General features: G+C 61.0%; 1 protein-coding gene and 1 long non-coding RNA gene across 4 annotated transcripts in view; both read right to left on the reverse strand.

The window, feature by feature from the left end:
* The window catches only part of MAD1L1 (mitotic arrest deficient 1 like 1), a 304,019-nt gene that overhangs the window by 8,491 nt on the left and 271,664 nt on the right, over positions 1 to 23,864 (reverse strand). The window lies entirely within an intron of this gene.
* Positions 6,975 to 8,383, reverse strand: LOC120227956. The gene is made up of 2 exons (XR_005527377.1): positions 8,312 to 8,383; positions 6,975 to 7,376 (listed from the first exon to the last, which is right to left on the reverse strand). It is a non-coding gene; the product is annotated as an uncharacterized LOC120227956 (long non-coding RNA).

The raw sequence follows: 23,864 nt of genomic DNA on the forward strand, positions 1-23,864 counted from the left end.
CCCCCCCCCCCCCCCCCCCCCCCCCCCCCCCGCAAGCGTTTCCCATGTCTTCCCACCTTCCGGATCAGACTGGGTGAGGAGGCCCTTCCGGCCGACGCCCCAGGCATGCCCCCAGAATGTCCTGTGAGCCCCTGGCTCTGGTGCGTGTCCCCACCCACTGCTGTCCCTCAGGGCAGGGTGAGGCCATTCTTTCCTGGCCCCAGTGCTTGGCGCAGGCGGACCCAAAGCAGGCCTCGGAGAAGGCAGAGGGACACGGTGGCAAGTGGATCAGGACAAGCTGGACAGAATGCTGAGAAGGCCGTCCTGGCACAAAGCTCCAAACGACAAGCTGGCAAAAAGCTTGTCCAGCATGGGGTGGGGGGAAGAGCTCCCCCAATTATCCCTCTCAATTGTGCCAAGAAACAGCTAAATACTGCATGTTCTAATTATACCGGCGTTGCTGGAATTACGGTCCCGAGCGAGGGGTGACCTCTCCCCTGCGCGCTCTGTGGGGGGGCGAGGCCGGGCGCCCCGGCAGTTGCAGATCGGTTCTGAGCCCACAGTTGTTATTATTACTCTATTTATATGGCTCTGTATCCCTCGTGCCTCGCCCCAGTTTGTGCAGCTGCTCCTGCGGCCTCACGAGGGAGAGGTGGGAGGGCGCACGTGGGCGGTGAGGGCCCAGGGTCGCTGCCAGCCAGCCTCGTGCATCACAGGTGGGTGCCTGGGGCCCACAGGTCATTGGCGTGGGGCCGGGCTCCATCCTACTCCTGGCCCAGGCCTCTTTCCCATCCCGGGAGGAAGGCGGGGAGAACTGCGAGGGCTGGGCCACCTACAGCCTCACTGGCCTCCCCCCCTCCCGCTGGCTCCATGGGGCGGGGACCGAGTGCAAGGGGCCTCCGGACGGCTCTGAAGGCCCCGAGTCCTGGGAAGGCCCAGGCCAGATGGGCTGGGCTGGGCCGCGTGTCCCCTAGCGGCCCTCAGCGCAGTGACATGGACAGCACCAGACTGTGTGGGAAGCCTGTCCCCACCCAGATGAGCTGCGCCATGCAGTGGTTCTGTAGCTTGCAGGGACAACGGGGCTGCGTGAAGGGTGGCCAGCTGAAGGTGCAGCAGAGACTGAGCTGGGGACCGGGGTCCCAATTGTGGCTGCCCCTCGCACTCGCCATGTGACTGTGGCAGCTCACATCACCTCTTAGAGCTAGACATTCCTTGGTGGCAAGGGGCACGTGGTGTCTGCGTCTCCACCTCGGGTATTAACTCACTCACTCATGCTTGGATACACGGGTGAAGCAGGCTGCCATGTCACATCATTGGCCCCCAAGAGCAACTGAGCCCTGTGTGCACCCAGGTGATCGAGCTCAGGAGCCGGTCCCTCCCTGGGACACTCGAGGTGGCTGTGGTGCGAGGGAGGGCCCACCTGAGCGCAGTCTGGCGCTGACCTTCCAGGGCCACCGCCACCGTGCCTGCGGTGAATGCTTGCTGATTCCGCGATGGACTGTCGATACGGGAGGATGGAAAAAAATCCCTTTAGAGAAACAAGGACCCAAACATCTGAAAGGTGATGAACACCCTACAAACACCAAAGGTCACAGGGAAATGACGCTGAAGCGCATCACAGTCCACTTGCTCCAAAGCAGTTATACAACATGTTGAAAGCAGCCAGAGAAACCCAGGCACATGACCAGAGGCCCAGGACGGGGTGACAGTGGATGCCCGCGGAGTACAGAGAGAACTACCAAACACCCCCTGACGCCCCCATGGAAATGTTCAGACGGTGAGGCCCGTGCCCCATGTGCAGGCGCGGAAACATGCTGCACGGAGAGCAGAGGGAAGCCTCACCTCTAAATCTCTTTACGTGATGGCTGACTGTCCAGCAGCAGTGACAGCAGCATGAGCGAGGCTCCTTGTGTGTGCCAAGTGTGATCCAAGGGGAGGGTGCGGCGGGGCTCGCGCAGACAGCATAGGAGCGAAGGGGTCTGACGCCCCATGCCGCGAGAAGGCCATGGGGGTAGGCACGCGAGTCCTGCAATGACCCGTAAAACAGCCCAAAGGATCATGGACAGTAAGTCAAAGACAGAGACGAACCGACTTGCACAGAATGTTCCAATGGAATGATCCAGAGGAAGGCAGAGAAACAGGTTCCAGGAACAAGACAGGCCAGACACGTCGCGCAGACAGGTTCCAACCCGGTCAGAGTGGCAGACGGGGTAATGGTGCGACCCCAGTGAGGAGGCGGGGGCTCTCAGACCGGACACGATGCAAGGCCCCTGGAACACGTGGCTCGTAAGAAACACCCCATAAACGTGAGGACACAGTAGCCTCAAAGTAAAGGATGAGAAAGCTGGGCTGCGCTCACGGAAATCAGAACTGCACCGGCCAGGGGGACATCAGACGAGGTGGGTTTCAGAGCAATGATGGTCACTTGGGTTGAGGGTGCTTTTGGAACGGTAACGGGGCTAATTTACACAGGAAATAAAAAAAATGACAGAAATACGAGAAGGCACTGACAAATCCAGAATTAAAGCCAGAGATTTCAACACTTGTCTCTCTTTAATTGACAGCAAAGATAGAAATCGGTGAGATTCTGATAGAGAGAAGGTGGGAGGTTTGACAATATCCTCAAAGATCCCGACAGAACCAATGTTTACAGCATGCGATCCGGCAGGACACACAGCATTCACCTAGACAGACAGCCTTCTGGGCTCCACAGCACGTCCTGACAAACTTAAATGGATTCACGTCACACAGAGCGTGTTCTCTGACCAGAGTGAAATTCAGGCAGAACCAAGTGACAGATAGCTGGAGACTGTCACAACACCTGGGGACTTGGTAACCCACCTGTCAGTAACCCCGGGGTCAAAGAAGAAACCAAAAGGGAAATTACTAAGCCACTTCAACTAAATGAAGATGAAAACACAATAATCTGAATTTGTAGAGAGACGCAGGCAGAACTTGGGGCAATTTTTAGCGCTAACATCTAGGGGAGAAGAAAAGAAAGGGCTCAGATCACTGACTTCAATGTCCACTTCAAGAAAGCTGAAATCAAAAGGGTGACTTAGACCCAATGTATGCACAAGAAAGGAAACAAAGATCAAAGCAGAAATCAGTGAACTACGAAGCAGGAAAGCAAGAGAAAAACACAACCCACAGTGGTCTGCAGAGATGAACAAGGTGGATGCACTCGGGCCAGAATGCTTAGGAATGAAGGGCAGGAGACGACAGGCGGGGCGTAGGGGATGGCAGTCACTGGATGTCGGCACATTACCAGCAGCCTCGTGTCGGTAAGTCTGACAACTCAGATGAAACAGATCAACTGTCTGAAATACATAATCTTGCTGAGCTCAGTGCAAAGGAAGGCTAAACCCACCGAGTTCTGCACCCGCCACGGAACACCTTCTCTCGCAGGCTTTCCCGGGCTGGGGGTGCTCCCTGAGTCCCACCCAACACTTGAGGAAGAATCACCAGCCTGACATCAACTCTAAGACCCCCGATGAGGATGAAACGCTCCAAGCCCACTGTGCTACCAGCGCCAGGCAGTGACGTCAGGAGGGAGCCCCCGAACTACAGAGCAGGGACCCTGAACCAGCCGGCCACGTGTCCCAGCACCACACACGAAGGAGGACACGTCCTGACCAAGCAGGGTCTGTCCAAGGGACGCAGGACCTAACAGGTATTCTGTTAAGAACATCATGGTAGTTAGATGCTTTCCAAGGAAGAGGAAGGGCTATGTGACTCTCAGACCAGGAGGGTCTTCCTGCCATACCCATGGCACCTGCAAATAGCCCGCACTCACGCTGCACTCGATGGCCCAAGAGCGACTGCACTCCCTCCCCTGCAGGAGCAGATGCTCACGCTTGCCAGTTTGCTCAGCATCATTCTGGAGTCTCTGGCTGGGAAAGAAGGTGAGGAGGAGCAACGACAGCAGCCCATGTGGACAGGCAGAGGGCATGTGTCCTCCCTCACGGACATCAGGGCCCAGGCCAAAAATCCAATATATACTGCAGCCCCCAAGACTGACACGTGAGGTTGGTGAGGTTGCAAAATAAAAGATCAATACACCAGAATGAACTGCTTTTCTACGTTAGCAACAAGAAGAGAATAGAAGTTAAAAAGCAATACCCTTTCTGACAGCGTCCAAACACGAAACACTCAGGGGTGCACCTGATCAAAGGAAGCGACAGCACGGAGAGAAACCACTGGGGGTCAACCCCGCATTGCTATGATGACCCGGGAGCTCGGTGCACCCCTAGACAGAGCCGGGGCAGATGTGTGCCATGCACGCGGACAACAGGAGCCTGACACAAGGGCACACAAACGGCCAGTACTGCCAACAGCTTTGAGGGAGGAGGCCGTCGTGGCAACGCCGGATCCTGGCGCACAGATGCCCGCACCACGGTTCTGCCTCGGGAAGCGCCCTCCCTGCTCCCAGCCACTCCGCAGGGACTTCTTGGCTCCTCTGCACCCCTGTGACCTTGGGAGAAAGCGTTCCGCCGTCTCCATACCGGGTCCTACAGCGCAGTGAGCCAGCCGCTGAGGGTGTGGATGCTGAGGGTCGTAAACATTCGGTCTTGTGCCATCGACAGCGCAACCTGGGTGAGAGGGGGAATCTTTCCCGCCTGGCCCAGGCTGCCTCCCTCGGCCATCAGGGCCCACACCTCCTCTAGGTCCTACCCCTGGGCCTGAGGCCCGAGTCCCTGGCCTGACTGTAAGGAGAGGCCAGTCCAGAGGACACTGAGGCCAGACGATGGGGAGGCACCTGGCCGGGGGTTGGCCTGGAGTGTCTGCAGCACCATCTGGATCTTGGACATCACCACTGGCCGAGCCTGCAGCATCTCGCCTTCGAGGGCTGGGCCGCTCCTGTAAACCCGCACTTCACAGGTGGCTGGCCTCGTGTGGCTGGTGGCCCAGGTGCCTGGGTGCCGCTGGTGCGGTCACATGCTGTGCACCAGGCACATCTTGCTAATTCTGGTTAAAAACATCCCTGTGATGGATGGATATGACTTCCAGAAAGTTCAGTCTCCACAGTCACGCTGACGTGAAGAGCAGCTGGACGTGCTGTGCATGGGGCCTTGCTGCTCACCCGGCTGGCATGTGGAGGCCACAGGCCCAAGCAGCACGGAGGGAAGCCATTCACCGCCTGAGGCGAATCCACTGCTGGGCCCTCACTCTCCTGCGGCCGTGAGTATCGCACATTAAATGAGCCTCCATTCTGGTGACCAGAGTCCATGCTGTCTGTGTCGAGAAGCAAATACGGTGGCTCCGCGAGGCACAGGCCCCTCTCCCCCCCACCCTTGTGAGATGCTCCTCCTTTGAGGGGGTCCTGAGCAGAGAGGCTGTTGGGAGGCTTGGAGGGGCTGGGCAACCTGGATCTAGGGCATATGAAGTCCAGGTGTGACCCAGGACCCCTCCCACCCCCCGCAACAAGGGGCTGCGGCTTCCGCGCAGGGTCCCGCTGGGGGACAAGGCCCCACCTCTCAGGCCTGTGACTGTCCCTGACTCGAGGTTCTCTGTCCCTGCTGGGCACTGCAGGCATTCCTGACTGAGGCCTTGGGGAGCCGGGCCCCACGATGTCCCAGGGTCCCTAGCCCTCACATTTCTGCCACCATCTCGGTGCCAACTACCCCACTCACCCCTCTGGCGTTGGTATCATCTGCAAATTGCCTTGTTTTTCATCTTTGGCAAGACTGAAAATCTGATCATGAAAGGAAATTTTCTTTTTTCTTTTTTAATTAGTACTTGGTAATATCACCAAGCTGTGAGTTTATGGCTTTGTAGATCTTGTGTTTTTGACACTAATTACTCACAAAGGCTTTTTAAGCCGCATTTCAACTCTGCAACTGCCATGCCGGTAATTAAGCAAGAGAGGAAGATGCACCACATTCCACATGTCACACCCGGCCCTTCCGACCGGTGCTCCAGGCTTGTGCGCGGCCGCAGCCCCCGTGGCCTGTAAGGCCACCCACGGCTCCCAAGGCTCTAGCCCGGGAATCCCGAGGCCACGTCTCCAGGATTGCAGCCCCCAGCAGTCCCAGCAAGGGGCTCAGGCTCTGCTCCACCCTCAGGAGCCCCCATACAGAATCATGGTGGAAAGGAACCAGGCAGGAATCCTGGGACCCAGCACTGGTGGGGGGTGGGGGGGGCTGCTCCATGGCTGATGGTCTCCTGGAGCCTCCTAGGAGGGCCCGGCCCTGCTGACGACAGACTGCCCACCTCCTCCACCTCCCTTTCCTGGGGCCCTGAGCCAGTCTCTCTTCAGACACCTGCCGAGCACCTACCACTTGCCCCCTGCCCTTCTTGGCCTGGGGTTCTGCTCCCCTCCTCGCCCCCCTGCCCAGGGGAGATGAGCAGAGGCTGAGGGCTATCTCAAGGCTGCGTGCACGTCTGCCTGCCTGTGGCTGAAGGGAAGCTCCCCTGAGAGGGGCTGCTTGCTGGAACCCTAAGCCGAGAAGAGGTCCTGGCAAGCCCGCCAGGCAGGTCCATGGCCCTGGCTTCCCATCCTCATGCTCAGGAGCACACATGGAGCCCGGGAACCTCACTGGCAGGCAGAGCAGCTGGAAGAGCGGTCACCCTCTGCCAGGACCCTCTGCCTGGCTGTGAGCCCTGCGGGACGGCACGTCCCTCCCTCCTGCTTTTGCAGAACCCACAGGTTCTCTGATGGGTGACATGTCAACTGAGCAGAGCCACAACCTCCTCTGCTCCCAAGCGCCGGGCAGAGCCTGCTGCGGGAGGCGGGGGTGCACCTGGAAGGCTCCAGGAGGGCACCATCTCTGGCACCCTCGCTGAGGGCCACAGCTCGCCGAGCGGGCAGACCTACAGGCCTGGCTGGCTGACTGTGCCAGGCCGACCTTAGATACAATCGGTTAGTTATGGTTCGGTGTTCTTTCTTGCAATCTTATTTTAAGATGCAATTAAAACACCTCATTGCCAAGGCGCCTGGCTCCTACCGGCCTTGTCCGCCTCCACGAGAAGGAGTCAACACCAAAGCCAGGGCGTCGATTCAGGCACTTTCTCATTTTCAAAGGGGCAGGTCTGGTCAGGACCAGTGTCTGACGACACCTTGCTCCCGGAAGAGCTGTCCGCCGGCGCACGGTGTGGGCTGTGAGACCCCCTCCCCCGGGACAGGCTCCGTGGCAGCAGGACAGGCCGAAGTCTGGTCTCTGCAAGCACATGTGCCCGATGGGAAGGAGGCTCTTGACGGGTGAGCCGAAGCCTCACCAGGAGATTCATGTGAATCGGCACCATCTTACTATGGTTGAAAAGGCGACGAAACAGAACCAGCAACTCTGGGTGCACCTGGGCTGGTGTCCCCGCGCCTCGTCCCTGCCGGCCTGGCTCTGGTCACATCCTGTCACGGGGCCGTGTGCCTCCCATTGCAGGCTGGGCCGTCACGCACTCTGGGACACAGTGACGGTGTGTACTCTATCAGGACCCTCTGTGGCCTGCAGGGTGACCTCAGCACAGAGCAGACCTGAGCCCGAGGGTTGCGGGGAGGGAATCCAGCAGGAGACAAAAGGGCGCCCAACAGGCAGGCCCCGAGGAGAGCTGGTCCACGGCTGTGCGGGAGGGCAGGGGGGCCTGTGGAGGGGAGGGGGTGCTGCAGGGGCAGGGGGGAGCTGAGCTCAGGGCTGCCACACGTGAGACCTCCTTCTTATGCTGGGGACCGACACCTCCCCTCACACTTCCCTTTGCCTGGAGGCAGAGGGAGGGGCCAGGATGACACAGGGGCCCTGGGCTGCCCCTGCAATGACCTCATAGGATTCAGCATGTACTGGGTAGAGGCTCCCAAAGTCTGACCCCATCTTCTCTTTGGGCCTGGGTGGGGAGTGCATGCACTGAAGGTGAGGGGCTGGGAGCTGGCCAGGACTACCTCCCCAGGCTGGGGCCCTCTGCTGTGGACAGGGGGGCGGCATGGCCATCCCCGTGCCGCTGTCATGATGCACAGCCAGAGAGCCAGGGTCACTGTTACTTCCATCGAGAGCCCGTGGGGCAGGATGACGGGGGAGGGGACCTAGTGATGCCAAGGGCTCGTTGCATTCTAGCTGGGCATGGGCACTGCCCGGGGGTGTGGATTGTCTGCTACCATTATGGGCACTGCCCAGGTGGGCTGTGGGGGCTGACCACAGGGCATGAGGACCCGGGCTCAGGGGTCTCCTGCTTCCCATGCCCCCTCCCTGCAGACCGGCTGGCCACTGGGCAGAGTGCTGGCTGGGGTTGGGAGGCCTGCTGTTTATTCCCGGCCCGTGGGAGGCAGGGACTCATGCTCCGAAGCACAGCCTGATCCAGCACAGTGTGCCTGGAATATTGACGCAGGGGTGGCCGCAGCTCTGACCTTGGCCGGGTAGGCTGCCCCTCCAGGCTCCTTCGGCATCTGGGGGCCACGAAGTCAGCAACTCAAAAATAATGGCCCAGAACCCAACCGACTGGCCCATCTTCCTCTGGTTCTAGAATGGAGTGCGCAGACCAGCATGGCAAACGTGGACTCTCGCTTGCCTCTCTGAGCTTGAGTCCCTGGGTGTGCGCACCAGCCAGGCAGCCAGCCCCGGGCCGGGGGAAGTGACCACCTTGGGCCAGGGGCACAAAGCCACGTTGGCTGCCCGGCCTGGCTCACTCTGCAGGGACTGGGCGACCACAGAATAGCGAGGACACGCTAAGCCTTGCTACGAATGGCGGCCTGGGGCCTCTCCCTGTGGCTGGACTCTGGGGGCGCCCATTCCAAGGCATCACCAACCAGCGCTATCAGGGTGGCTAAATGGTGGCTGTGCCTTGGGAGCAGGGGACAGACTGCAAGGGGGCACAGCCGGTCTCCAGGCCCTCTATCCACGCTCCAGGGAGCATGGAGCCACCCCATTCTCACCCTGGCCCTGGCCCCCAGCTCCAGAAGAGAAACAAGAGTCTGGGTGAAAGCTGGGTGTGGCCAGGGTGAGGTGCAGTGCACCCTTGTGGGGCAGCGTCTCATCGCAAGAGAGCACCAAGACCCAAGGATGCCAATCAAACCAGAGTCATGTGCACCCAAGGTGTCCCCAAGTTGACAGGCGATTCGGGGCCAACAGAGCATGGAGAGGACTCAGGACAGGACAGGACGTGGCTGTCCCCAGGACCAAGGGCTTGCCCCTCTGCCCCCTCCACCCCCCCAGGACAAAGACCCAGCTAGAAGCACGGGGTCCCAGGCTCCCCCTGCCGCAGCCCAGCCCTCAGGGCAGAGATGCTGTGCGCACCTGTGTCACTCTACACCTGAGCAGGCCTGCCCCTCACCCTGTGGCCAAGTACACGGGGCACACGTGGCTTCCCTCCCTCAGACCCCCGCCCAAGGACACTAAAGCTAGAGGAAGGAAGTCCTTCATTCTTTGCAAATAATGCTCAGACCGATGCAATCTGCGTGTGCAAAGCGTGTGACGTGCGTATTCCATCTCGTCTCCCGAGCACCTCAGCCGGCACGGAGCTGCTATTTGCTTTCCGAGCCGCTTCATGGGGAGGGAATTGTATTACGGGATTTTTTTCATCCTGCAATAGATACCGCGTCCTGCTGATAACTCTGCATTTTCATTGACCACATTCATTTGAAGAAGAAATTTTAAAACCTATCTGTAGCTACGTGCTCCTCGGCCCCAAGAACGGAATACAAGTCATCTGCTCACATCCGGCAGGTAGCTTCCTGTGAGTTAATTTCGGAAATGATTTCCCTGCCTGTCCTGGGAAAGGGAAATCATCCCTCTCTGAGGGGGTGTGAAGAGTGCACATCGGTGCCCACAGAGGCCTGTCCTGTTCTGCTGGGCAAGCACCGGATTTCTCTCAGGGCACACCCAATCGTGCTCGGGAGGGTCTAGAGGGCCCACACCCCTGCCAACCACGTGTGGGTGGGTGGTCACAGTTGCTGTCCTGAAGCAGCAGCGCTCATGAACAGCACCCCCCCACCCCCCACCCCCACCCGGCCTCTGGCACAGGGCAGTCGGCCAGGGTCCCCGCAGCCAGGGCCCATGCCCTCTGAAGCCCCAGAGCAGGACGGCACTTGCTAGGCGGAGAACTGGGTCTGCTCTGTCAGGAGGGCGGGGGCCACATCTGACCCCTTCTATGTGCCTCCTGCCCAGGACGTGACATATATTCCTGACGAACTCCTCCAGCGCCCACACCTGGTGGCCCGTGCCAGCGGCTGGGCTCAGTCACGAGGGACACCACACCCCAGGCCTGGTAGCCTGGGGTTTCTGTGACATGTGCCCCCCTCTCTTCCCAGCAGCTGCTTGTCTCCCAACTGTCAGGGACGAAGGACAGGGTGGGACGAGCAAGTGGTTCGTGCCTGGCCGCTCAGCTCCCACCGGCCTGGTGACCGGACACCACCTGCCTGGGTGATACAGATGCCCCAGACGCATGGCAGGTGCAAACAGCCAGCTGGTAGCCCCAGACAAGGGGCTTGTGGGCTGGAACTTGCTCTGTGTGTCTGGATCCGGAGGGCAGTTTAGAAACATGAGGCAGTGTTTTAAGGGATCTAACGTAAAAATTGGGAGTTTCCAGAAATTTTGGAAACCTGCTCTGCCCCACGCTCCTCCGAGGCTAAGGCCAGTTACCGCTCATGGCTATGCTGTCATGGTGGGGGGAGGGGAGGTGGGAGGCGAGGGGAGGTGGGGAGGTACACAGGTGTTCGGGAGACCCTGGCCCGGCCCCGACACGGGCCGTGTGCTCCATGGACAGCAGCAGAGACCTGAGGCCAGGCCCGTTCGGGTCAGGGAAGGAGGAAGAGTTTACTTGACCCTGGGTCCAGCAAGGACAGCCACTGCTGATGCCGCCTGCAACACAAAATACTGCTCACTTGTCATGATCGGGCACTCCAGAAAAACACGGAGAGGAAAGCCAGTCACCCATCACCCCATTGCTGGGAAACACACAAGGGCAGTGACACCATGTTCCTCTGTCCTACCTGTAAGCGCGTGTGTGCTGAGCATGTGTGCACACAGCATCCGTGCACGTGCTTCACATGTGTACAGTGTATGCATGTGCACTGTGTCCGGCGTGTGTATCCCAGACCAGGACTGGCCGCACTGGACGGCCTCCGGAGGCGCCCACCGCACGGAGCAGGGCAGCCCACAGGTGGGGAGCCGGGGGGCTGGCGCCTACCTCGTGGACGTCAGAGCCGGCACGGGGAAGTGCCCGCCAAGTGCCACCACCACCTCGGCTGCCACCACGCCGGATCGCTCGTGCGAGGCCCATGTTTTCAAAGTGCTCCAGGGTAAGACTGCTGATTTGAAAGCTTGAAGAAAACAGATGATTTCCTGGAAAGTCACAAATTACCAAACGCAGCTAGACCAGCAAGTGGCGCCGGGACAAAAGGCTGGGCAGGCCCTGCGTGAGGAGAGGCGCCCCCCCAAATGCTCCTCAGCACACACGGATGTTCCTGGGGTTCACAGCAAATCTGCACCCGGGTAACAGAGGCAGACAGGTCAGTGGGTGTAGGTGGACCTCCGGGGGTGCGCAAGGGTGTCAGGAAGGAAGATGGCCAGGCATGGATGGAGTGAGGCCCCACGATGCCTGGAGGGCGGAGCTGGCACCTGCTCTGGGAAACCTCCCCGGCTGGTCTTCTAGTATCTGGGCTGTGGATGGACACCACCCCCGTGCTGCAGCGATGCCCCACATCCACTGGCCCGGGAGGTACCCCTGCCTAGAACCCCTGGTGGGGAGGTGGGCAGGGGCCCAGGGCTGTGGCCTGGGCTCTGGGGGCTCCCAGGGCACCAGTGGGGGCAGGACGGCAGGGCCGCCCGGGCCCAGCTAGGAGCCGACATTTGAGAGCAGTCCGGGTGACACGATGTGATTTAAAAGTTAATTAAACTGAGCGGTACAAAGTATAACAGCCCCAGGTGTTTATTTCCAAAGAGCATTTGGAAGGAAAAGGGGGAAATCTAATAAGAAGCTCTGAGGTATTGCATTAGGAAATAATCACGACGCTAAATCACCCACGTCTGCAGTGGCCCTCGGTGACTGGGCTCCATCTCTGCCCCCGCCATCACCCAGGTGACCCCTTGAGGTCCCGGGGGGCCAGGCCCAGAGCCGGCTGGTGGCGGTGGTCAGGCCTGCCCCAGCAGCGCCTTCCAGAGTCCAGCAACCCCTCAGGCAGCCATGTGTGCAAACCAGTCCACGGCCTGCCTGCCCACCCACCTGACCTGTCTGCTCACTCACCCCCCTGCCTGCTCGCTAGCCCACCCACTCACCCACTTGCTTGCTTCCCTGCCCGTTCACACTCACCTGTTCACTCACACGTTCATTCGCTCACTCATCCGTTCATCCGTTCACACATCGCTCGTTCACGCACTTGCACACGTCCTCCCCACCCCTGCCCTGAGTACTCGCCAGACACAGTGAGGGGCGGAGGAGAGCAGAGTGCAGGCCCTGCTGTGGCGGCGAGGGGCAGGCCTGGTCAACAGCACACAAGGAGACCCAGACCCTGGGGAAGTGGGACTTGAGCTGAGACCCTGAGGCCATGTTGTGTGAGAGGGGCAAGTGGGTGGGGCTTCCAGGCTCACGGGGGCCCTGACACACAGTCCACTGTCTGGTCGAACAGCCACCTTTTGCTAAGGCTGGTGACCCCGTTTCAGCAATGCCGTGACAGGGAGCTCACTGCCTCACGGGGCCACCTTCTTGTGTCAATGGGCCAAAACCGGCCTCCCTGGACATCCCGTCGGCACACAGATCACACAGCAACGGTGGGAAGACTGACTTCCTGTGGCGGAGCCTAGGCTGAGCATGGGCATCCTGGGGGCGCTGGGCAGTTCCGGGAAGCCCCGGGAATCCCCGGGAATCTGCAGGAGGTGGGCAAGATACACTGCAGCCAGGATTCATCCCCGAAGCGCCCATGGAGGCCGCCTGTTCTGGGCACTGTGGCAGCTCCTTTGGGACCTGGTTGGAAGGCGCGGGAGGTCCTTCCCTGCCCACAGGCCCACCCTCCTTCCTGAGCTGGGCACAGGTGAGACCCCCTGGATCCCCCATAGTCCTGGGTGGCCTCCCACCTCTGGCATGGCTGGGCGGGTTAAGGAAGCGCCCGGTGTGGCCCCAGGCAGCTCTGCAAGGAGCTGGCTCCAAGTCTCTGTTCCTGTAGCCCATCAGGGTAATGAACGCCAATCCCCCCAACCCCGGCTCCCACGTGCTGTGCTGAGACTCAGTCCAAAACGGATAGCACTCGGGGTGCCTGGGGGCTCAGTTGATTCAGCGTCTGACTTCGGCTCAGGTCATGACCTCACGGTCGTGGGTTCGAGCCCCACGTCGGGCTCTGTGTTGACAGCTAGCTCAGAGCCTGGAGCCTGCTTCAGATTCTGTGTCTCCCTCTCTCTCTGATCCTCCCCTGCTCACGCTGTCTCTCTCTCTCTCTCTCTCAGAAATAAATAAAACATTAAAAAAAAAATCAAAATGGACAGAGCTCACCATGAAGCAGGACTGCCAGCTTGACCACAGAGGACCAGGTACCCTCAGCCGCTCCCTTCATGTCACTTCCCAGCGGGCCACCCTGCAGCACCTCTGTCCCCACCTGGCCTCCACGTCCTCAAGGGCTCAATGCTTCTGGGCTCCCCTGAAGGACAGGTACTGTCTACCATGACCTCCGTGTCAGAGTACCATCCGCCAGCCCGACCCTGTGGCAGCTGCTGCTACAGAGGCCCGGTGACCTGCCACGGCCCCCCCCTGCTCTCCCCCGCCCCCGCCCCGCCGCCCCTGGCTCTGCACTGGCCAACGCGCCTAACTACAGGGGTGCTCGTTAATAACAGTGAGGCTCTCGGTGGCTCCTGCCCTAGGTCCCTAAACTTTTCCCAACAGAAACCAAAAGGACAGAGACCCAAGCCCATGGTGCTGCAGACAGACTCCCCCCTAGTGGCACGCGGGTTGGTACTCACAGGGACACCCTGAAATCCTTCAGGTTCGGACATACAACGTGATCTGCAAACTTCCCAGGCTGGGCAGCCCCAAGCCCTGGCAGCTGGAGAGGGCCGACCCCACCTCTGCCTCCGGCCTAGGCCCTGTCCGGCACTGCCCTCCTTGCAGAGTTTGGTGTCCAGATCACGGGCAGCGTGAGGAGGCCCTGCTCCCAGGAAGAAGATTTCCTCCAATGATAGCATCACCAACCCACCCTCAGAAAGGCCAGGACCCACTCCCAGCAGGTGTCCCGCCTCCTCTCCTGGGGGGGCCTCTTGCCATGTCTCGCTGGGGACCCGAGATCTGGGAAGATCAGGGTTTTGTGACAGAGGGCCCCTCCCCCCACCCCTGAGTACCACATGAAGCCCGCCCTGCGGGGCGGGAGTGTGGCCCCCTCTGACGGTGCCCTGGCCTCTGGGATGTTCCAAGGACCCATCTCCATTGGCCCCAGTGGGACTGGCTTCCTTAGCACTCACTACGCCCCGGGGTCACTTCACAGACAAGAGGTCTCCTTTCCTGACAACAAATCACAGGTACACGGGTCAACCCACAAGTCCCCTAGCGGAGCGCTCTGCCCTTGTCGTTCCTGACACTCCTTGACAGGGCAGCCGGGACAGTCAGGGGACAGGCCACACAGAGCATCTGGGAGGCAACCGAGCCAGTCCCGTTCCCCACTGTCCCCTGGCCCCTGACCCGTGGGCATAGCTCTGTCCCGGGTCTGTCTGTGTGCTGCCTTTTTAAAGCAGAGAATAGGACGTGCCTCTGGCAGCCACCCGCTATCTGCCCTGCTGTGGGCAGGGCACACCTGCAGGCACCGCCTGGATCCCCGGCTGGAGCTGAGGGCCTAGGACCCTGCAGGGAAAGGAGGAGCAGAGCGGAGGCCCAGCTGCGAGGAAGGAGGTGAGGGGGGCCCTGGAGTGAGTGAGGGTCGTTGGTGGGCGGACAGCCAGGCCCTGCCCTGTCCCCTGACAGCCTTCCATGGGATCTTGGTTGTCCAGCCAGCCGGACCTCCCCTACGGCCGGTCCAGACACGTGGGAGGTGCCGGGACCTGGGTTCCAGGCTCCCCACCAGCTCACAGACCGGTGCCTCCTCCCATGGCACCTGCCGGGGGCCAGGATGTGTCGTGGGGCCGCTGGAGCCAGCTGTCCCACACACATTAATTACGACAGAGTAAACAACGGTGTTTTGAAACATGCATGTTTCTCTGTGATTGCTTTTCTTAATTGGTTGGTTTAACATTTGAAATTTGATTTAATTTCAACCTGATTTTCCTCACCATGGGGTCAGGCCCAGAGCCAGGAAGTCATTACTGGAGTGCCTGTCGTCAGCAGCAGGGGTCCCGGAGACCACGTGTGGGTCCCTGGGCGCCACAGTCGGCGTGCTGGCACGAGGGCGGCGGCACCCTGTGTGAGCCGGGGTGGGGCGGAGGGGCCGTAGGGATGTGTGTCTGCAGATCCCAGGGTCCTGGGCACCCCCAGACCAGACCCACCCGGCTTTTCTGCCCAGCCTCGAGGTGACCAGGCTCAGGTGTTGGCCCATCCTGAGTGAGGTGAGGAGTGAGGCTGGGGTGGCTGTGGGGATTCCGAGCGGGTGTGGACGGTAAGTGGTGTGGCCGGGCCGGTGACACACTCCCTGTGGCCGGCAGCCTGGCCCCAAACCTCCTCGGGCAAGCGACCCCTCTCTGAGCCTTTGTCCCCCCTACACACAATGGGAACGGCGTCCACCTCAGGGCCTGCTGGGAGGACATGGCGAGAAATGCAGCCGGGAGCCCAAGAGCTCGGCTGGCCAGGCCTATGAGCTTGACGGAGGCTCCCTCGTGCTGCTGCCTCCCCACACTCCGAGGCTGCCAGGAAGCCACCTGCCATCTCCTCAGCTCCAACGGCCCCCGACACAGACCAATGCCACAGGCAGAGGTGCCACTCCCCTCACTCTCCAGCCACGTGTTCCCTACACACGTTCCCCGCTTTCCTGTCTTGCGCCTTTGCATGTGCTCCATCCTCTGCCTATACAACCTGGTCCCAGTGAGGCCCTTCTCACCCTTCAGGAGCCACCTGGGTCTGCTTCTCCCGTGAGTCCTCCCAGAGCCTTCAGAGAGATTAACCACGTCCTCATTCATTTGTTATCCACCCCCACACCCGTCTGCCCACCTGTCCATCTGTCCATCCACCATCTATCACTCACCCATTCATCCACTATCTGCCCATCCACTCGCCTGTCTATCCACCATCTGTCTGTCTGTCCATCCACTCACTCGTCCATTCACCATCTTTCTGTCCATCCATCCATCCACCTACCATCTGTCCATCTGTCCTTCCACTCACCCATCCAATCACCACCTGTGTGTCCATCCACCCATCCACCTACCCATAATCTGCCTGTCTGTCCACCAGTCCACCTATCTACTCATCTAACACCATCTGTCCATATACACCCATCTGCCCACCATCTGTCTGTCCATCCATTCATCCACCCCTCCAACATTTACTGAATGGCGTTTATATGGCAAACGCTATTCTAGCTACTAAAAGCACAGCTGGAAATAAATTGGACACAATCATTGCTCTTGTAGAGCTTACATATTCTAAATAAAAAGTAATACAAAGTCAAAAAAAGGAAGTGGGGGACGTCTGATACAGAGGCAGTGGTTTTTCTTCTAAACAGATGGTCACACAAGGCCAGTCCACAAGGTAACCTTTGAGCAGAGCCCTGAATGAGGTGGAGAACGAGGCATATGGCTCTGAGGGGCCCCAGGAAGTGAGAGAGGTAGATGCGAAGGTCCTGAGGCAGCACATACTTGGTGTGTCCAGCGGGAGCTCAGCGGCCAGCAACCCTCGATGGCAGTGTTGGGGGGATATGTGGGAGGAGCGGAGTATGGACATACACATGAACTTGAGGAAGTTGCTGGGGTCAGTTCTACAAACAGGCCCATCTTCTGGAACAGGGGTCGGCAAAACCATGGCTCTTAGGCCAAACCCGCCATCTGTGTCTTGTAAATAAAGTTTTATTGGCACACAGCTGTGGCCAGTCAGTTACATATTAATCTGTGGCTGCTTGCACCTGACCGAGGCACAGCAGACAGTCATGACAGACGCTGCACAGCCTCCAATGCCCAAAACGGTCACTAGCTGGTCCTGCACAAAGTTCATCAACCCCAGCCTAGCACACCCTCCGAGGGACAGGCCCTTCCTACAAGAAGAGAGTCCGAAGGCTGCCTTTCCTTAAATCCCCAGTGTAAAGAGACCCCAGGCTGGGTAAGGGGAAGACCCTGAGCCCCACATGGGGGAAGCTGGGGCAGGGGGAGGCATATAGGGTACACCCGCTGCAGGGCCTGAGCCTGGGGCGGTGATGACTGCCCTGGTGAGGTCCAGCACGGGGCTCAAGAGTCTCCCAAAACTTCTGGGCCCCAGTTCACCAGTGCATTGACAGCCGTCACTCAGAGTAGTGGTTGGGACGGACAGAGAGGCAGCAAATGTGCCAGAAAGACATACTTCTCAGAAGTGGTCTGAGGGGAAGCAGAAAAGGGGGAGGGACGTGGCCTCACCTCTGGTGCCGGCTGCCTGGCCATGAAGGAGGTGGTCTGCACACACCTGAGGTGGGTCCTTGGTCCTTGGGAAGGCACGCTCACACACCCGTCACGGTGGGGCGCAGGGAGGGGGGCAGGACAGGACACAACATGAACTCTGCCAGTCAGAGGCCACCTGTAGCCGGGCCTTCCGGGCTGTTCCTCCCTGCAGGACATGCACACCCACTTCTCCTCCACCCACCGAGGGCTGAGGCTCTGTGTGGGGAGACTGAGGCACTCTCTTGGAGGTTGAGAGGTGTGCACCCAAAGCCGCCCTTGCTGTGCCACCTGGGCTAACATGACACAGATCACACGGCCAATTCCTTGGCAGCTGTGGGCATGGTGGACAGGGGAGACCTGTCCAGTGGTGGCTGTGCCCCAGAGACCATACCAGGCTCTAGAGAAGTGACCTGGGGGCCTCAGGCACAGGGGGACAGGGCAGGTGGGTGAGGGCCACAGAACAGGTGTCCAGACTACCCAGAGGCCAAGGCCCAGCACAGTCCTGTCACGCAACAGCTGGGGGACAGAGCCACCACACCAGCCAGCAACTGGGTGTTGCAACTGGGACAACCCCCCAGCCACACCCCAGGACCCTGTGGGGGGCCGATGTGACAGTGAAACAGGGAGATGCCCCCGCAGCCAGGTGGCTCTCTCCCAGCCACTGGGCCCCCAGGTCTCAGGATGCGCTGCCTGCCCCACCCCCCACCAGTCTCCTCAGGAAAAGTGGCTTTAATAATATTTACAGCGGCACAGGGGCGGGGGGACCGGGGGGATGCAGCTCATCAGGACTCGGGAGAGCAGGGACCCTGAGCGGGGCTCAGTATTAACATCATCACCTCGGCAAGGAACGCGGCCTCCTGCAACCGGAGGCTGTTCGCAGCAGCTCCCCGAGGAACGCGCTCCACAAACTTGGATGTGAACTAATTAAGTTTGCACAGTTAATCAGACCTGGCTGCCTCGGAGACCCGGCATCGCAGACGTGGAGGCTGCAGGGAGACGCAGCGGCGGCCCTGTGTCACGGTGGCATCCTGCCTGCATGCTGTGGGCAGGGGCTCCAGAGCCGGGGTCCCAGGGACCCACGGGCAGCCCAGCAGCATGGTGACACCCACGATGGGCACCCCTGCGATGGGGAGCAAGGCTGGTGTGCCCCTGCGGGGCCCTTGGGCAACCATCAGCAGGGGTGGGGAGAGAACACGGCGCCGGGGGTGACCGAGGCCATAGCTGCAGAAGACAAAGGTCATGGGTGGGGGGCAGAGGCAGGAGCATGCACTCCCCCCACAGCGTCCGCCCACTTGCTCCCTGAGCACCTGCTAACCGTCACCTATATCGCAGCACGATCCCGGACATGTGGCCTCCGCTGTGTAGCACCCCCACTCCTGGCCCCTAGCCCAACTCCCCTCAGGGGCCCTGACTGCGACTCTCCCTGCGGTCCTATCTGGTGCTCATTCCCGGCCCCGCAGCAGGGAAGGAAGTGCAAGAGGGCTGTGGGAAGGGGCCCCTTGTCCAGGGTCCAGGGCCGAGGGCTGGGGGTCTGGGCCTGGCACCAGCCACCAGCTCCAGTCGAGATCCTGTGCAAAGGAGCTCTCATTGCTTGTTGAGGGGGGATTATGAGGTGCGTAGGATGGCACTGCCTGGGTAAGAACCTACAATGGAGGCCCCATCGCATAACGAGGGGCGACCTCTGCTCGAGGAAATCCTCTGGGTCCACATCCTCCGTGCAGCGCATCTGGCTGGGAGGCCTGGAGGTGCAGAGGCAGGCCTGCGCCCTTTCAGGATTCTCTCAGTTGGGTCTGTGCCTGAGCTGGCGGAACTGGGACTGGAGCAGCCGTTGTGAAGGCTGGAGCCCTGGCTGGTCAGAACCTTCCAGATGTGCCTGGAGTACCCACTCTGGCTCCCTCCCCAATGCTGGTGACTCTGAGGGGCGTCTGGGCCTCTCTGGCCTCTGACCCTGGTTGCCCTTCACTGGCTGGCGCTGAAGGCGATTCTGCGGCGCGTCCCCCCCGCCCCCCCCCGGCCCTGTGCTGCCCGCACCCCCGCACCTGTGACCTCTCCGGGCCCAGCTAGGGGTTCGCAGAGGAACCCCAAGGAGCCTGAGTTTGCACAGAGAGTCTGCAGAAGTGCTGACAGCCACGCTGGCAGAGCAGGAGCTGAGGCAGCGCTTTGTGGTGGGGCCGCGGACGCGCCCGGATCAGAGCTCGGATTAGTACTCCCTTGTGCGCAAAGGAGGGCCCAGTCCCCGGTGTGCTGGGACACCTGGCCTCAGGGCCGTGGCTGCGTGTCAAGCCCTCGGGGCCTGTGGACACAGGCTCTGACCCAGGAGGCCAGGGTGGCCGACATGCCGCCCCCATGACAGGCGCCCAAGGGATGCTGGTGTGGCGAGCCCGTGGGCCGTGGGCCAGACAACGTCGGACAAAAGATCCCGAAACTGGCTTCACTGGCATGGATGTTTGCCTCAGGAGTCACAGTGTCTGCTATGGACTGATATGTTTCCTCCCCCCTGCCCCCCTCTCCAGATTCACAGCACAGAGATGTCCAGAGTCCATGAAGGTGGTCAGTGGGTACAGAAAAGACCCCCGGGCGCCCCCTCACCCCTCCTGCCCTGGGAGGGCCCTCACCCGGCCTCAGTGGGCTCTACGTGCCACCGCCCGGCTGTGGGGTCATGACTGCTGCGTGTGGACACAGACAGGGAACCTCAAGGTGTCCTCTGCCTTCCAGTGCCCATAACTCCCCCTGCTGGCCGCAGCCCTGCCCTCCTGCTCGCTAGGACAGCAGGGGCCTTGTTCCGAAGGCCAGAGCCCTGTCAGGGCTGGCACGCGTGTGGTTGGCCACTCTGGTGTCCCCTCCTCCACCTTCGTCATGGGGCTCACAGCCCACACTGAAGAGTGACGTGACTAAAAGTGACCCCGTCCTAACCCTGAGGGTATGCCCTCAACCTCCCAGGAGCAGGGTGGCGGGGGACGGGACTCAGCAATAGGGTCCCAGTGAGCCAATCCCATGTTTACCCATTGCTGAGCTAGACCCTTGCTCACAGACCCAGACGGGGCACCATCGGGCTGCCCCATCTAGGTACGCAGAAGCCGAGGGTGGGTGGCTGGCTGCAGGGCTGGTGACCAATTACCAGACCTGCCTCCTATCCCCGGGTGGTGCCCACATGCAGCGCTCCCTTGGTGGGTCAAGCATTGGACATCCCGCTGCGGCCCTGCTGACCTTCAGCCAGAAGAGAGACAGCGGCTGGCCAGTGTGTCATACGGCCAGCAGGGTGACCTTCCCACCCCGTGCTCATCAGCAGTGAGGCCTGATTGTGGCACACGTGCCCAAAGCTTCGTGACACAGACCTCTGAAACCCACAACCCTGCAGTTGTAGCCCCGTGCTCACTGCCACTGGGGGGGGCTGGGGGATGCACGGCCACCTGGCCAAAGGTCCTGGTATCATGTTGGGCAGCCCTCATCGTCCCGGGTATCCCTCCACTGCAATCCTAGCCACAAGTGGCTGCAGGAGAGCACATGTCCACACGCTGCCGGGGAGAGTGCCGAGGCCGGCCAGACGCCTGCTCCTGGCAGCTGTTGCTCCTGCCCACCTTCTAACACGCGTCGCCTGGATGCCATGCCTCGGTGCAGCTCTGGCCGCGGGGTCCCTGCCTGGGGGAGCTTGTGCTCCATGTGGCCCTGGGAGGCCTACGTCAAGCTCCTTCGGGCTCCGGGGTACCTCGGGCAGGAGCCCACGGAGGCCAGAGTGTGCAGGAAGGCGGCAGATGTGCTCAGAAGATAACTGGCTCCCCCCTTCCCCTAGGCCGGCAGCTTCTGAGTCCCCAGCCGCCGCCTTGAAGGCTGGGAGCATGCAGACACGCAGGGGCTTGCCCGGGCAAGGGAACAGAGGGCGCGCAGGTGACGTTCACCTGGAAAGGTGCCAGGTGCTGGAGACAGCGAGCTGGCAGGGATGTGGGGGGGACGGACGGGCAGACCCCACAGACACCAGTGGAGAGGACAGGGGCTGCTTTGGGTGTATGCGTCCTCACCAGCACTGCTGGCTTTGAGAAGGGAGGTCCTTGGACGGGCCGTGCAGTGGACAGCGATGGGGGGGGCTGTGGGGGTGCAAGGGGCCCCGGGTGGATGGGGAAGCCAGGCAGGTGAGGCCACAGGGGACAGGCTACTGGAGCGTGGGGTCAGCCCCAGCTCTGGGACAAAGCAGGCAGTGAGGAAAGGGGCCCAAGATGGCTGCTGAGGAGGCCCCTATCCCTCAGGCTGTCCTGATTCGGGGAGAGCACCGGCCCTGTGCCCAAGCAGGGATGGAGCTCATGGTGGTGAGGCGCTGCCACCGTGGGGCTCTCCTGCCTGCCTGGACTTGCCCACCAGGGATGCAGGACAGGGGTCAGCAAGGCACAGTGGGCTCTTTCATCGGGACAGGGCTGCGGCTTCCCCGCCAGCTCGCTCTGTTCCCTGGGGAGGGAGACATGGTGGCTTCTATCCCTCCCCCCCCCCCCACCCCCAGGGCCTCTGCTCTGCATTGGTGAAAAGCCCTGTACGGAAGCTCTGGCTCCAGAGGCCAGGAGAGAGCACTGGCTAGCGCGTGGCCATGGGGCTGTGCCTCTGGTGAGGATGGGCCACGGGCAGCGAGGTTCCAGGGGATGGGTTACAGGACACACGGTGGGCAGAAGCCCCTCCTCTCTTCACACGCTCCTTACACACCACTTCTGGAGAGGCAGCTGTGGAAACGTGGTGCCGAAGGTGCGAGCCGGGATTTCCTGCACGAGGGAGGGCGAGCCTCTGCTGTCCACACTGTCCAGGTCAGGGCAGGGCCAGTGCCAGGGTCCAGGCTCCCCAGCCCCTCCCTTTATGCCGCGAGGCCCTTCCCCCTCCGAGGCTGGGAAATCAGTGAGAAACACTCACCAAGAGCGGACCAGGAAGCAGGTGGGGGGCCTGGGCCCACCTGCAAAGTGTCAGGAGCCCTGGACGAGGGACGGGCACCGGAGTCTGGAGCAGGAGGTGTGAATGCAGGCCAGGCTGCCCTTCCTCGTGTGTAACCTGGGACCAGTCACTCCCCACCCAGGAAGCTGCCACTCTTGTCCCCCGTTACGCCGGGTGGCACCCCTGCCCAAGCCCACCCTGGGCTGCCCAGGCGGTCAACAAGAAAATGGTCTCTGAATACCGGTGGGCACGAGAAACAGACACAAGTCACAGCAGGCCATCTTCATGCTCTGATCTCCAGCCCAGATGTTCCATGAAATGCCCTGGCGTTAACCAATGCCCTGGCATCTGGCTAACACATGGCTCTGTCCCACTGGGGGGGGGGGCGCCCCGGCCTGTCCCAGGGGTGGTGGGTGGGGGTGAAGGCTTTATGGTGGTGGCTGGAAGGGTGGTGGGACAGGCACCAATTCCCAATTCACAGCTGGGGGCTGTGAATCGCCAGCGGGGGCCGGCGGGGCGGGGGGGGGGACACCCAACAGAGATCAAGTGCAGGTGGGGGTTTTTAGAGTTCCCTCAGCCCCTTGGGCATACAGCATCCCAGCTGCAGAAGACCCTTGCTGGCTCAGCCCCTGGGTGGATCCTACTTCCCCTCGTCATCTCTGGTCAGAGCTCTGGCTGCTGGGGGGACAAGGAAAGGCCCAGGCCTCAGCATCTGCTGCCCACAGACAGGAAGACGTGGCCGGTGAGCAGACAGCGGCTGTGTGACTGGTGCCCGCATGGGCGCTCTCAGTGTGACAGGAGCATCTCTGGGGGGAGGCGGAAGAGGCAGAGGGGCTGGCCCTCTGATCCTAATGAGCCAACAGCATCCACGCAGCATGGGGCCGAGTGTGGCTGCCTCAAAGAACTAGGGAAGGCGCTGAGCTGTTCTCATGGATCAACATCACCCAGGGATGGCGGCTTCTCATCGATTGCCTGCCAGGCTCAGGCATCGAGCTGTGAAGGGAAAACATCTCCGGACCCCCCACCTGCTACCTGTCTAGGGGCGGGGGGAGAAGCGGAATGCTCAGGACCCTGCAGCTCCCCACCCGGAGAACCAAGGAGCCTGCATCCTGCCAGGGCTGCCGTGGGGTTCTGGGAACCTGAGGGGAATCTGTCCCCTCTCCCCTGCAGGGTGGGCTGGGCAATTCCAAGCATCTAGGGACCCAGGCCCCTGCCTGGGGACGGTCCCTCCCTTCTGCCCCAGTCGGAGGCTGCTCTTGGAGGAGGGGCCTCTCCTCTGCCTGGCCTTCCTGCCAGCTCGACGTCTTCTGCACCCCAGCTCTGAGCAACAGGGAGAGCCTGCCTGTGCCCGCCCTGGGGTCTGTGCTCACAGCCAAGGCTGCAGGCTCCTGGGAGGTGGGGGCCCAAAGACCAAGGAGAAAACATCCCTTTGCCTGGATGACACGCCCCCCCTTTCCTCTGGGCCAGAAACACCACTGATGACAACTCAGTTTGGGGGTTTTGTGGGCAGGTCTGGGTCATAGCTCAGCG

Source organism: Hyaena hyaena, unplaced genomic scaffold (assembly GCF_003009895.1).
Source record: "Hyaena hyaena isolate Hyena2069 unplaced genomic scaffold, ASM300989v1 scaffold_20, whole genome shotgun sequence".
NCBI lineage: Eukaryota > Metazoa > Chordata > Mammalia > Carnivora > Hyaenidae > Hyaena > Hyaena hyaena.